Raw genomic sequence first — 15,664 nt, 5'->3', positions numbered from 1 at the left:
GAATCAGCGATCAAATTCCCAACACCCATTGGATCATCAAAAAAGCAAGAGAGTTTGAGAAAATCATCTACTTCTGCTTTATTGACTACACCAAAGCCTTTGACTGTGTGGATCACAACAAACTGTGAAAAATTTTTCAAGTGATGGGAATAGCAGATCATCTTATCTGCCTCTTGAGAAATCGGTATGGAGGTCAAGAAGCAACAGTTAGAACTGGACATGGAACAACAGAATGGTTCCAAATAGGGAAAAGAGTACATCAGGGCTGTATGTTGTCACCCTGCTTATTTAAATTTTATGCAGAGTACAATATGCAAAATGCCAGGCTAGATGAAGCACAAGCTGGAATCAAGATTGTCAGGAGAAATATCAATAACCTCAGGTACATAGATGACACCACCCTTATGGCAGAAAGTGAAAAAGTATTAAAAAGAGCCTCTTGATGACAGTGAAAGAGGAAAGTGAAAAGTTGGCTTAAAACTCAACATTCAGAAAATTAAAATTGTGCAAGGAGATCCAACCAGTCCATCCTAAAGGAAATGAGTCCTGAATATTCATTGGAAGGACTGATGTTGAAGCTGAAACTCCAATACTTTGGCCACCTGACACAAAGAGCTGACTCATTTGAAAAGACCCTGATGCTGGAAAATATTGAAGGCAGGAGGAGAAGGGGTTGACAGAGGATGAGATAGTTGGATGGCATCAATGATTCAGTGGACATGAGTTTGAGTAAACTCCTGGAGTTGATGATGGACAGGGAGGCCTGGTGTGCTGCAGTCCATGGGGTTTCACAGAGTTGAACCCAACTGAGCAACTGAACTGAACTGAAGATCATGGCATCGTTTCATCACTTCATGGCAAATAGATGGAGAAGTGATGGAAACAGAGAGACTCTATTTTTCTGGGCTCTAAAATCACTATAGATGGTGACTGCAGCCATGACATTAAAGATGCTTGCTCCTTGGAAGAAAAGCTATAACCTACCTAGACAGCATATTGAAAACATTTGCCAACAAAGGTACATCTAGTCAAAGGCTATATATTTTTTTTCCAGTAGTCATGTATGGATGTGAGAGTTGGACTATAAACAAAGCTGAGTGACAAAGAATTGATGCTTTTGAACTGTGGTGTTGGAGAAGACTCTTGAGAGTCCCTTGGACTGCAGCAAGGAGATCCAACCAGTCAATCTGAAAGGAAATCAGTCCTGAATATTCGTTGTAAGTATTGATGCAGAATATGATTTGGGGAAGATTGAAGGCAGGAGGAGAAAGGGATGGCAGAGGATGAGAATGGTTGGATTACATCACTGATGCAATGGACATAATTTTGAGCAAGCTCCGGGAGAAGGTGATAAACAGGAAAGCCTGGTGTGCTGCAGTCCATGGGGTCACAAAGAGGTGGACACGACAGAGCAATTGAACTGAATTGAACTGAACTGTGTCATAGATAATCTTATCACCAAGTTTATAAGGCTGAGTTCACTACCTTCGGTGATATGATATGGCAAGGAATGAGAAAATTCCAGACCAATATAATAAATACCATTATAATACCATTCAAACAAGCTAAGAGTCACACAAGCTAGGAATATATCAATCAAACTGAATTCAGAGAAACCTTCCTAGAGGAAATAATGCTTTCAGCAAGTTCTAAGGGAAAAATGAACAAGAGAAGACAGGAAGTGAATTCCTTAAAAAGATATAACTTATAAAGTCACGGAGTTTAGTATTTGAGATCATTTAATCTAATTTGCACATCCATTGTGAGTAGCTCAAACTATAAACAGAACATTGTTGTTGTTCAGTAGCTAAGCTGTGCCCAACTCTTTCTGACCCCATGAACTGCAACAAGCCAGGCTTCTCTGTCCATCATTATCTCCCTGAGTTTCTCAAACTCATGTCCATTGAGTCATTGATGCCATCCAACCATTTCATTTTCTGCCGCCCCCTACCTTCTTGCTCTCAATTTGTTCCAGCATCAGAGCCTTTTCCAGTGAGTCATCTCTTTGCATCAGGTAGCCAAAGTATTAGAGCTTCAGCTTCAGCATCAGCCCTTCCAATGAATGTTAGGACTGGTTTCCTTTAGGAATGACTGGTTTGATCTCCTTGCTGTCCAAGGGACTCTCAAGAATCTTCTTAAGCACCACAATTTGGTGCTCAGCCTTCTTTACAGTCCAACTCTCGCATCCATACATGACTACTGGAAAAAGACATAGTTTTGATTATATGGACATTTGTCTTCCAAAAGTGATGCCTCTGCTTTTGAAAACACTGTCTAGGTTTGACATAGCTATTCTTCCAAAGAGCAAGTGTCTTTTAATTACTGTCCTTAATTGTTTCAAATCACATTGAGAATCCTTAAGGTCTTTAGGTGAATATTCCTCTTTTTCTAGACAAATAAATGCTAGAACACTTCAGTGTTTTATCTCAAGCACTTACCTCCCCACTTATTTCTAACCTTGTGTGGAAAACATCTTCAATTTAGGATACCAACAATTGGATGCCAATTTAGTAAATACAAAAATAAATGTTAAAACTTCCACAAAAGGCGTTTCTCATCTCATTAAATTGTACCACCTTCCATGAAGTTGCTCAGATGAAAAACCTCACAATGTTCTTCACTCTCTTATTGTTGTCATATTATTTATTGATCCTTTAAACAAATTCTGCTGTCTCTACTTTCTTTTTTGGGGGGGAGGGAGGGGTGTGTTGCATGCTTTTATTTTATTTTATTTTATTATTTTTTTTATTCTAGAAAATATAGTAACTGGGTTTTTATTTATTTATTTTTTCCTAATTTTATTTTATTTTTAAACTTTACATAATTGTATTAGTTTTGCCAAATATCAAAATGAATCCGCCACAGGTATACATGTGTTCCCCATCCCGAACCCTCCTCCCTCCTCCCTCCCCATACCATCCCTCTGGGCCGTCCCAGTGCACCAGCCCCAAGCATCCAGCATCGTGCATCAAACCTGGACTGGCAACTCGTTTCCTACATGATATTTTACATGTTTCATTGCCATTCTCCCAAATCTTCCCACCCTCTCCCTCTCCCACAGAGTCCATAAGACTGTTCTATACATCAGTGTCTCTTTTGCTGTCTCGTACACCGGGTTATTGTTACCATCTTTCTAAATTCCATATATATGCGTTAGTATACTGTATTTATGTTTTTCCTTCTGGCTTACTTCACTCTGTATAATAGGCTCCAGTTTCATCCACCTCATTAGAACTGATTCAAATGTATTCTTCTTAATGGCTGAGTAATACTCCATTGTGTATATGTACCACGGCTTGCTTATCCATTCATCTGCTGATGGACATCTAGGTTGCTTCCATGTCTTGGCTATTATAAACAGTGCTGTGATGAACATTGGGGTACACGTGTCTCTTTCCCTTCTGGTTTCCTCAGTGTGTATGCCCAGCGGTGGGATTGCTGGATCATAAGGCAGTTCTATTTCCAGTTTTTTAAGGAATCTCCACACTGTTCTCCATAGTGGCTGTACTAGTTTGCATTCCCACCAACAGTGTAAGAGGGTTCCCTTTTCTCCACACCCTCTCCAGCATTTATTATTTGTAGACTTTTGGATCGCAGCCATTCTGACTGGTGTGAAATGGTACCTCATAGTGGTTTTGATTTGCATTTCTCTGATAATGAGTGATGTTGAGCATCTTTTCATGCGTTTGTTAGCCATCTGTATGTCTTCTTTGGACAAATGTCTATTTAGTTCTTTGGCCCATTTTTTGATTGGGTCGTTTATTTTTCTGGAGTTGAGCTGTAGGAGTTGCTTGTATATTTTTGAGATTAATTGTTTGTCGGTTGCTTCATTTGCTATTATTTTCTCCCATTCTGAAGGCTGTCTTTTCACCTTGCTAATAGTTTCCTTTGATATGCAGAAGCTTTTAAGGTTAATTAGGCCCCATTTGTTTATTTTTGCTTTTATTTCCAATATACTGGGAGGTGGGTCATAGAGGATCCTGCTGTGATGTATGTCAGAGAGTGTTTTGCCTATGTTCTCCTCTAGGAGTTTTATAGTTTCTGGTCTTACATTTAGATCTTTAATCCATTTTGAGTTTATTTTTGTGTATGGTGTTAGAAAGTGGTCCAGTTTCATTCTTTTACAAGTGGTTGACCAGATTTCCCAGCACCACTTGTTAAAGAGATTGTCTTTAATCCATTGTATATTCTTGCCTCCTTTGTCAAAGATAAGGTGTCCATATGTGCATGGATTTATCTCTGGGCTTTCTATTTTATTCCATTGATCAATATTTCTGTCTTTGTGCCAGTACCATACTGTCTTGATAACTGTGGCTTTGTAGTAGAGCCTGAAGTCAGGTAGGTTGATTCCTCCAGTTCCATTCTTCTTTCTCAAGATCGCTTTGGCTATTCGAGGTTTTTTGTATTTCCATACAAATTGTGAAATTATTTGTTCTAGCTCTGTGAAGAATACTGTTGGTAGCTTGATAGGGATTGCGTTGAATCTATAAATTGCTTTGGGTAGTATACTCATTTTCACTATATTGATTCTTCCAATCCATGAACATGGTATATTTCTCCATCTATTAGTGTCCTCTTTGATTTCTTTCACCAGTGTTTTATAGTTTTCTATATATAGGTCTTTAGTTTCTTTAGGTAGATAAATTCCTAAGTATTTTATTCTTTCCGTTGCAATGGTGAATGGAATTGTTTCCTTAATTTCTCTTTCTGTTTTCTCATTATTAGTGTATAGGAATGCAAGGGATTTGTGTGTGTTGATTTTATATCCTGCAACTTTACTATAGTCATTGATTATTTCTAGTAATTTTCTGGTGGAATCTTTAGGGTTTTCTATGTAGAGGATCATGTCATCTGCAAATAGTGAGAGTTTTACTTCTTCTTTTCCAATTTGGATTCCTTTTATTTCTTTTTCTGCTCTGATTGCTGTGGCAAAAACTTCCAAAACTCTGTTGAACAGTAATGGTGAAAGTGGGCACCCTTGTCTTGTTCCTGACTTTAGAGGAAATGCTTTCAATTTTTCACCATTGAGGATAATGTTTGCTGTGGGTTTGTCATATATAGCTTTTATTATGTTGAGGTATGTTCCTTCTATTCCTGCTTTCTGGAGAGTTTTTATCATAAAAGGATGTTGAATTTTGTCAAAGGCTTTCTCTGCATCTATTGAGATAATCATATGGCTTTTATTTTTCAATTTGTTAATGTGGTGTATTACATTGATTGATTTGCGGATATTGAAGAATCCTTGCATCCCTGGGATAAAGCCCACTTGGTCATGGTGTATGATCTTTTTAATGTATTGTTGGATTCTGATTGCTAGAATTTTGTTTAGGATTTTTGCATCTATGTTCATCAGTGATATTGGCCTGTAGTTTTCTTTTTTTGTGGCATCTTTGTCAGGTTTTGGTATTAGGGTGATGGTGGCCTCATAGAATGAGTTTGGAAGTTTACCTTCCTCTGCAATTTTCTGGAAGAGTTTGAGCATGATAGGTGTTAGCTCTGCTCTAAATTTTTGGTAGAATTCAACTGTGAAGCCGTCTGGACCGGGGCTTTTGTTTGCTGGAAGATTTTTGATTATAGTTTCAATTTCCATACTTGTGATGGGTCTGTTAAGATTTTCTATTTCTTCCTGGTCAAGTTTTGGAAAGTTGTACTTTTCTAAGAATTTGTCCATTTCTTCCACGTTGTCCAGTTTATTGGCATATAATTGTTGATAGTAGTCTCTTATGATCCTTTGTATTTCTGTGTTGTCTGTTGTGATCTCTCCATTTTCGTTTCTAATTTTGTTGATTTGAGTTTTCTCCCTTTGTTTCTTGATGAGTCTGGCTAATGGTTTGTCAATTTTATTTATCCTTTCAAAGAACCAGCTTTTGGTTTTGTTGATTTTTGCTATGGTCTCTTTTGTTTCTTTTGCATTTATTTCTGCTCTAATGTTTAAGATTTCTTTCCTTCTACTAACCCTGGGGTTCTTCATTTCTTCCTTTTCTAGTTGCTTTAGGTGTAGAGTTAGGTTATTTATTTGACTTGTTTCTTGTTTCTTGAAGTGTGCCTGTATTGCTATGAACTTTCCCCTTAGGACTGCTTTTACCGTGTCCCACAGGTTTTGGGTTGTTGTGTTTTCATTTTCATTCGTTTCTATGCAAATTTTGATTTCTTTTTTGATTTCTTCTGTGATTTGTTGGTTATTCAGCAGCGTGTTGTTCAGCCTCCAGATGTTGGAATTTTTAATAGTTTTTCTCCTGTAATTGAGATCTAATCTTACTGCACTGTGGTCAGAAAAAATGCTTGGAATGATTTCTATTTTTTTGAATTTACCAAGGCTAGCTTTACGGCCCAGGATGTGATCTATCCTGGAGAACGTTCCATGTGCGCTTGAGAAAAAGGTGAAATTCATTGTTTTGGGATGAAATGTCCTATAGATATCAATTAGGTCTAACTGGTCTATTGTATCGTTTAAAGTTTGTGTTTCCTTGTTAATTTTCTGTTTAGTTGATATATCCATAGGTGTGAGTGGGGTATTAAAGTCTCCCACTATTATTGTGTTATTGTTAATTTCTCCTTTCATACTTGTTAGCATTTGTCTTACGTACTGTGGTGCTCCCGTGTTGGGTGCATATATATTTATAATTGTTATATCTTCTTCTTGGATTGATCCTTTGATCATTATGTAGTGACCTTCTTTGTCTCTTTTCACAGCCTTTGTTTTAAAGTCTATTTTATCTGATATGAGTATTGCTACTCCTGCTTTCTTTTGGTCCCTATTTGCATGGAAAATCTTTTTCCAGCCCTTCACTTTCAGTCTGTATGTGTCCCCTGTTTTGAGGTGGGTCTCTTGTAGACAACATACGTAGGGGTCTTGTTTTTGTATCCATTCAGCCAGTCTTTGTCTTTTGGTTGGGGCATTCAACCCATTTACATTTAAGGTAATTACTGATAAGTATGATCCCGTTGCCATTTACTTTATTGTTTTGGGTTCGAGTTTATACACCGTTTTTGTGTTTCCTGTCTAGAGAATATCCTTTAGTATTTGTTGGAGAGCTGGTTTGGTGGTGCAGAATTCTCTCAGCTTTTGCTTGTCTGAAAAGTTTTTGATTTCGCATTCATACTTGAATGAGATCCTTGCTGGGTACAATAATCTGGGCTGTAGGTTATTTTCTTTCATCATTTTAAGTATGTCTTGCCATTCCCTCCTGGCTTGAAGAGTTTCTATTGAAAGATCAGCTGTTATCCTTATGGGAATTCCCTTGTGTGTTATTTGTTGTTTTTCCCTTGCTGCTTTTAATATTTGTTCTTTGTGTTTGATCTTTGTTAATTTGATTAATATGTGTCTTGGGGTGTTTCTCCTTGGGTTTATCCTGTTTGGGACTCTCTGGGTTTCTTGGACTTGGGTGATTATTTCCTTCCCCATTTTAGGGAAGTTTTCCACTGTTATCTCCTCAAGTATTTTCTCATAGTCTTTCTTTCTGTCTTCTTCTTCTGGAACCCCTATGATTCTAATGTTGTAGCGTTTAATATTGTCCTGGAGGTCTCTGAGATTGTCCTCATTTCTTTTAATTCGTTTTTCTTTTATCCTCTCTGATTCATTTATTTCTACCATTCTATCTTCTAATTCACTAATCCTGTCTTCTGCCTCTGTTATTCTACTATTTGTTGCCTCCAGAGTGTTTTTAATTTCATTTATTGCATTATTCATTATATATTGACTCTTTTTTATTTCTTCTAGGTCCTTGTTAAACCTTTCTTGCATCTTCTCAATCCTTGTCTCCAGGCTATTTATCTGTGATTCCATTTTAATTTCAAGATTTTGGATCAATTTCACTATCATTATTCGGAATTCTTTATCAGGTAGATTCCCTATCTCTTCCTCTTTTGTTTGGTTTAGTGGGCATTTATCCTGTTCCTTTATCTGCTGAGTATTCCTCTGTCTCTTCATCTTGTTTAAATTGCTGAGTTTGGGGTGTCCTTTCTGTATTCTGGCAGTTTGTGGAGTTCTCTTTATTGTGGCGTTTCCTCACTGTGTGTGGGTTTGTACAGGTGGCTTGTCAAGGTTTCCTGGTTAGGGAAGCTTGTGTCGGTGTTCTGGTGGGTGGAGCTGTATTTCTTCTCTCTCCTTTCGAAGAGTTGGGTTGCTTTTCTGGGTGCCTGATGTCCTCTGCCGGCATTCAGAAGTTGTTTTGTGGAATTTACTTGACGTTTAAATGCTCTTTTGATGAATTTGTGGGGGAGAAAGTGTTCTCCCCGTCCTACGCCTCCGCCATCTTGGCTCCTCCCTCTTATTTTTTTTTTAAACTTTACAATATTGTATTAGTTTTGCCAAATCTACTTTCAAAATATATCACAAATTTGGTCGTTTCCTAACTGCCCCACTCCTGCTTTTTTCTCTGTGCAAAGAAATAGCCTTCTGCCCACATTTTTCAACTTTTATTTTAATCTCAAAATCTTGTTCTCCTAAAGCAGCCCATATGATCCTCTTTAATTTTCTTCTGATTATATCACTCTATTTCTTTTTTTCTTTTTTAAGTGGTAAAGATATATAGCTTGATGGATTTTTTAATATAAATTTATCTATTTTAATTGGAGGCTAATTACTTTACAATATTGTATTGGTTTTACCATACATCAACATGGATCCACCATGGGTGTACATGTGTTCCCCATCCTGAACCCCCCTCCCACCTCCCTGCCCATTCCATCCCTCTCGGTCATCCCAGTGCACCAGCCCCAAGCATCCTGTATCCTGCATTGAACCTGGACTGGCGATTCATTTCTTATATGATATTATACATGTTTCAATGCCATTCTCCCAAATCATCCCCCCCCGCCCCTCCCACAGAGTCCAAAAGACTGTTCTATACATCTGTGTCTCTTTTGCTCTCTTGCATACAGGGTTATCATTACCATCTTTGTAAAGTCCCTATATATTCGTTAGTGTACTGTTGGAGAAGAAATGGCAACCCACTCCAGTATTCTTGCCTGGAGAATCCCAGGGATGGGGGAGCCTGGTGGGCTGCCATCTATGGGGTTGCACAGAGTCGGACACGACTGAAGTAACTTAGCAGCGTACTGTATTGGTGTTTTTCTTTCTGGCTTACTTCACTCTGTGTAATTTGCTCCTGTTTCATCCACCTCATTAGAACTGATTCGAATGTGTTCTTTTTAATGGCTGAGTAGTACTCCATTGTGTATATGTACCACTGCTTTCTTATCCATTCGTCTGCTGATGGACATCTAGGTTGCTTCCATGTCCTGGCTATTATAAACAGTGTTGTGATGAACATTGGGGTACACATGTCTCTTTCAATTCTGGTTTCCTCGGTGTGTATGCCCAGCAGTGGGATTGCTGGGTCATATGGCAGTTCTATTTCCAGTTTTTTAAGGAATCTCCACACTGTTCTCCATAGTGGCTGTACTAGTTTGCATTCCCACCAACAGTGTAAGAGGGTTCCCTTTTCTCCACACCCTCTCCAGCATATATCACTCCATTTTTTAAAACTACTACAGTGGACTGCAATCATGCCTTCACAATTCAGTATGTCACGGTAAATTTAGGTATCAAGATATGCAGTCCCCATTTCACAGTTGAAGAAACTAAGGCTCAGAACATTTAATTAATTTTCCTACATTTTAAGTGACAAAACTAGAATTTAATCTAAATTTGATTTATTTCAAAGAAATGTAATTTCTTACGAAATAAATTCACACATTGGTAAAGCCTGCTTTTCACTATTTTCTTTTAGTCTTACCTTCTGGAGGCTTGTTCACAAAATGAAGGAAGACAACTTAACTCACTCATAGGAACCTGAAATTCCTCTTTCATCCAGTTTGATACTGGAAGGCAAAAGACTGCATCATTACTTGAGATTGTATTTTATTTCATTTGACAGTCTGTCCATTTTCTCCATAGAGTTTTCTAATTATTCAGAAGATTGTTTTCATTTGCACTGTAATAAAAAAAAAAAATTCCATGGTGCATACACATACACAATTTACCAGGTAGAAATCATTTATCAAAAAGACAAGCAAACCTTTTGTTGATATAGGAAGATAGCAACTAGGCATTTGCAGATAAATTGTCTCTAGTAACTTCTTTTCCTACTAACATTAAAATATAAAAATGACATTTAATTGTTTGGTCCTTCTCATTATATCATGTTGTAGAGCCAGACTCACTAACTTGGGGTTTCGAGAGTAATTTTTCTGCTTTTTGTCTTTTAATGTAATGCTTGAAGCCTGACAAAAGAACTAGTGAAATATTTTTATCAGTTCTTAAAAGAATAGCATCTTTTCCCTGATATTGACAGAATCACTGAATGTTTTATTCCTTCTAACCACATTTATCATTACATCTTGGTATTGGATTGCGTCCAAGACTAATTCTTGCTTAATTAAATACACTGGGATTTTCCATAAAACATTACAGTATGTGTACATGTAAAGATATCAACTCCAAACATAATTAGGATAATAAAGTGTAACATAGAGCTACAAAAAAAGTAGCTTTAAAACCATTATGAAGTTATTGCAACTCAAGAATGAAATATCTATTTCACTTATGATAATATACATGTTTCAGTGCTATTCTCTCAAATTATCCCACCATTGTCTTCTCCCACAGAGTCCAAAAGTCTGTTCTTTACATCTGTGTCTCTTTTGCTGTCTCGCATATAGAGTCATCATTACCATCTGTCTAAATTCTATATATTTGTGTTAATGTACTGTTTTGGTGTTTTTATTTCTGACTTACTTCACTCTGTATAATAGGCTCCAGTTTCATCCACCTTATTAGAACTGATTCAAATACATTCTTTTTAATAGCTAAGTAATATTCCATTGTGTATATGTACCACAGCTTTCTTATCCATTTGTCTGCTGATGGACATCTAGGTTGCTTCCATGTCCTGGTTATTGTAAACAGTGCTGTGATGAACATTGGGGTACACATAAAATAGATCACCAGTCCAGGTTCAATGCATGAGACAGGGTGCTCAGGGCTGGTGCACTGGGATGACCCAGAGGGATGGGATGGGAAAGGAGGTGCAAGTTGGGTTCAAGATGGGGAACACGTATACACCCATGGCTGATTCATGTCAGTGTATGGCAAAAACTACTACAATGTTGTAAAATAATTAGCCTCCAATTAAAATAAATAAATTAAATTTTTAAAAAAGTATAAAATATCAGCCCAGTCATTTTGATCCAGTTCAACTTATTAGACAGGTATTTACTGATATGCCACAGCAAATTTTTCTTTCTTTTTATTCAGTACTGAATTATTCAGTCTTGAAGTATGGGTAGATAGATAAAAATTCACCACCAATTTAGATGAAATAATTAACTATCCATTTAATTACTAATTTTAAACTAAAGTTAGCCTATTTAATGCCAAGAACTGTACTAAGGACACAGCAATTAATAAAACAGGAAAAAAATTACACAAAAATTCCTTCCTACACAGATCTCATATTCTTATGATAAAGTCAAACAAGAAAAGATAATATCTAAAAAAGCAAGTGTAGTCTTATTAACTATCAATAAGACACAAACAGAGCACTGTGACAGAAACAAGGAAAATTCTACTATGGATAATGTAATCGAAAAAGCCTTTCCTAACATGTGATGTTTAACATAGATTAAAAATTGAAAGTGGCTACCATGGCACACACTATTGCAGACAGTTAAATTATGCAAAATTTAGTTCATTAAATAAAACCTATGTTCAGAGATGACACTGTGGGTGCGTGGATGCTAAGTCGCTTCAGTCTTGTCTGATCCTTTGCCATCCTATGGACTGTAGCCCATCAGTCTCCTCTGTCCCTGGAGATTTTCCAGGCAAGAATACTGGAGTGGGTTACCTTGTCCTCTTCCCTGGGATCTTCCCGACCCAAGAATTGAACCCACCTCTCATGTCTCCTGCATTGCAGCAAGTTCTTTAGTGATATCACCATCTGGGAAGCCCCAGAAATAGTATTATATACATGTACAAAACTTGAAAAACATCAAAGGAATTATTTTTTGCCCTACAATAGGAAAAAAAAAAAAGTAGTTCCTGTGTGCATTCTTGTCCTGGTCCTAATTTTTCTAGGAAAACTTTCAATCTTTCAATGGTGAATGTGATACAAGCTGTGGATCTGTCACATACAGACTTTAGTATGCTTAGATGAAATACTTCTGATTTTCCCAGGTGGCTCAGTGGTAAAGAATCCTCCTGCAATGCAGGAAATGCTGGCTCAGTCCCTGGGTCAGGAAGAACTCCTGGAGGAGGAAATGGCAACCCACTCCCGTATTCTTGCCTGGACAATCCTATGGGCAGTGGTGCGTGGCGGGCTATAGTCCATGACCTCACAAAGAGTCAGACACAAATGAGCATGCACATACAATCCTTCTATACTCATAATTTTGTGAGGTATTTTTTTAATCACAAAAGAATATTTGATTGCTATATTCTCAGCCATCTAAATTAAGAAAATTCCATTTACAACAGCTTCCAGAAGAATAAACAAATATTTTATTATTACTTTTTATAATACTTTATAATGCTTTTTATAATAATTAAAAAACTTAAGCAAGGAAGCAAAAGCTTTTTATGATGAAAACTGAAAAATGCTGCTGAAAGATATTACAGAAGGCACACATTGACAGAAAACATTCATGAATTGGAATATTGAGGCATCAATACTACCAAAATGGATCTACACAACCAATTCAATCCCTTTTAAAATTCCAAAAATGTTGTTTAAAGAAATAAAAATCCATGTTGATATTTATGTGAAATCTCAAGAGAATCCAAATATCCAGGCAAAAAGAACAAATTTGAGGGTTTCCTATTACTGGTTCTAAAACATACTACAAAATGATGGTAATCAAGGCAGTGTGGGTCTGACATAAAGACCGACACATAGGAAGTGGCTAACACAGCAGCTTAGAAAGACCCTGAGTTCACTTCCTCCCATGGGGACACCAAAATTACAACCATTTGCAGAGATACTACTGATGAGATCAACTCGAAGACTAGCAGAAAAGTTCCTGTATGACAAAAGGGTAGGAATACTCAAGAGAAGACACAGAATAGTCAAGACCCTTACTCCCAAGTGGGTGGCCCACAAATGGGAGGGTAACTGCAATTGCTGAGATTCTACCTAAGAAATCAGGGGTCCAAGATCTACATCTAGCTCCAAAGACAATAAGTCCTGCGCCAGGATGACTAACCTCCAAAATATTAAAGCACTCTCAATCCAAATGAAATATTAAATGGTATTTCAATATATTAGCATTAATAACATTTGGAAAACTGAAACAGTGTGTTTACCTTTCACAAAAGCATCTAGAAATACAAATACTTTAAACTATGAGAAAAGCCCTGCAGGAAAAATACAAGTCTTTTCAAAACTCCTAAGTAGATATATATCATGTTCAGGAATTAGAAAACTCAGTTATGGTAAAAAGCTATTCATTCTTAGGCCATCTATAGACTCAACTCAATCATAGTAAAAACTCAGATCCTGACTTTTAGAGATGTGGACGATTGTGTTTCCCAGAAATGAATTCAACAGTATCTCCCATCCCACGTGATCTTCCACAATGTGACTGCCACTTTACCATTAAACAATGTCATCTATTTCTCCACCACCTCACATCTGGATAGGACATGTGATTACTTTAAGCAACAGAGGATGCTGAAAATGTGAGTAAGCTAGTTTTGGAAATAGCTCTTAACTGGCATTACTTTCTCCTCAGTAGACTTTCTTCTAATTTATTCCCCTGGATTCCCTGAACCCTGTGTCAAAAGTCTGATGTTCTATGGAAGAGAACTTGCTGACCTGCATCTAAATGGATAGGGGGAGGAACCACATGGGTCCCTTCCATCCATCACTTCCAAGATACCACACATGTGAATTAAATTGTCTTGGGTCCTACAGGACATCCCATTATGAGCTGAATAACACTGAGTGACTTCAATCCATGCCGACTAAAGCAGAAGAAATACCCAGCCAATATCTGCCTGAATTGCCAGCCCACAAATTTTGAGATAAATAAAATGATTGTTTTAAGTAAAAAAAGAATGTAGAGTCTCATGTGTGTAGCCAAAGATAATCAGAGCAAAAAGGGGAAGCTGGAAATGTAATGCTTCCATAACAAAAATGTAAAGCATATGGCATTGTCTTTGGTACCAGGTCACTGATGGCAGCTGGAAGGGCTTTGAAGAATCTGTTTGTAATTAAAGGCTTTAAGAGTTTGTAATTAAAGGCTTAAAAGGAACTGTTATCTTGTCCTGGAAAAGTTTGACAATATCATCACCCATAGTAACTAGAAAAAAAGAAAATATACTTGAGTGAATACATATTTTGATTAAGATAGCCAATTACACATATAAAATCTGAAATCCAGGGATACTTGGTCACACAGTCCATTACTGTCTGAACTGTATTTCAAAACCATGTCTCATGTCTCCTGATCTCTACTTCAGGTTTCTCTCCATCTTATCACAGAACTACTCATCTTAAGACTGGCCAGTGTTAATTATTTTTAATAAAACCTGACATGTTTACAAAAAAAAAAGATAGGCAATTAGAGTATTGAAAGCTCCACTTGTTTCTTTTATCAGGGTATACTGTGACAAATGGGCTTCCCAGGTGGCTCACCGGTAAAAAAAAAAATCCACCTGCCAATGCAGGAGATTCAGGTTCTTTTCCTAGGTTGGGAAGATGCCCTGGAGGAGGAAATGGCAACCCACTCCAGTATTCTTGCCTTAAGAACCTGAAGAGGTGCCTGGAGTGTTCTTGGGTCGTAAAGAGCGGAACTTGATTGAGTATGCACGCACACTGTGATAAATAATGGATAAACATGATGCGTCAAAAAAGTCACCGTTGAGTTTTCAAGCAGAATTCAGGAAAATCATAAGAGCCTGAACTTACTGTTTCCTGTAAATGAAACTGGTTCACATTCCCAGCAGATCCACAGAGCAAAATTCTCTCAGAGTTAGAAATGGCATCATAATAACTGTGATCTCAATGTTACAGATGTAAGACCCTTTGTTAAGACTTCAGGAAGATTTAAGGTGTGTCTAATAAATCCATGAACTACACAAAAGTATTTCTAATAAGCTTAAGGATTTATCCCACTACACACAGTTGGTGGTGGTGGTCTGTCGCTAAGTCGTGTCTGACTCTGGACTGCAGCACTGCCAGGATTCCCTGCCCTTCACTATCTCCCAGAGTTTCTCAATTCATACACACAGACTTTAATTCAAATGGGAGAAGGGCTATTCTCAAGATATTTGTGGATCTGATCCTTGTATAATGAAGTAAACTCCAACTTAAAAAGAAAGATGGAGAAAGGTTTACAAAACTTTTAAGAGGACTTCAGTAAAAGAAGCACCATAGCTTTCCTTTGTGAACAACAATATCTATTATGGTTATCTTGCTCTCTCCAAAATAAAGTGTGTGAAGGTACATGAAAGAAATTGCGCAACTATATTTCATAGACCTTCCTTTTTTGTTTCATTAGATGCAATTGACATATAACATTGTATAAGTTTAAGGAATACACAATGATAATTTGATATACATATATATTGTGAAAAGATTACCACAATAAAGTTAGTTAACATATTCATCACCTCACATAATTATAATCTCTGTGTGTGAGGTAAGAACACTTAACAACTATT

Source organism: Bos taurus, chromosome 15 (genome assembly GCF_002263795.3).
Source record: "Bos taurus isolate L1 Dominette 01449 registration number 42190680 breed Hereford chromosome 15, ARS-UCD2.0, whole genome shotgun sequence".
NCBI lineage: Eukaryota > Metazoa > Chordata > Mammalia > Artiodactyla > Bovidae > Bos > Bos taurus.
This window is presented reverse-complemented; position numbering follows the sequence as displayed.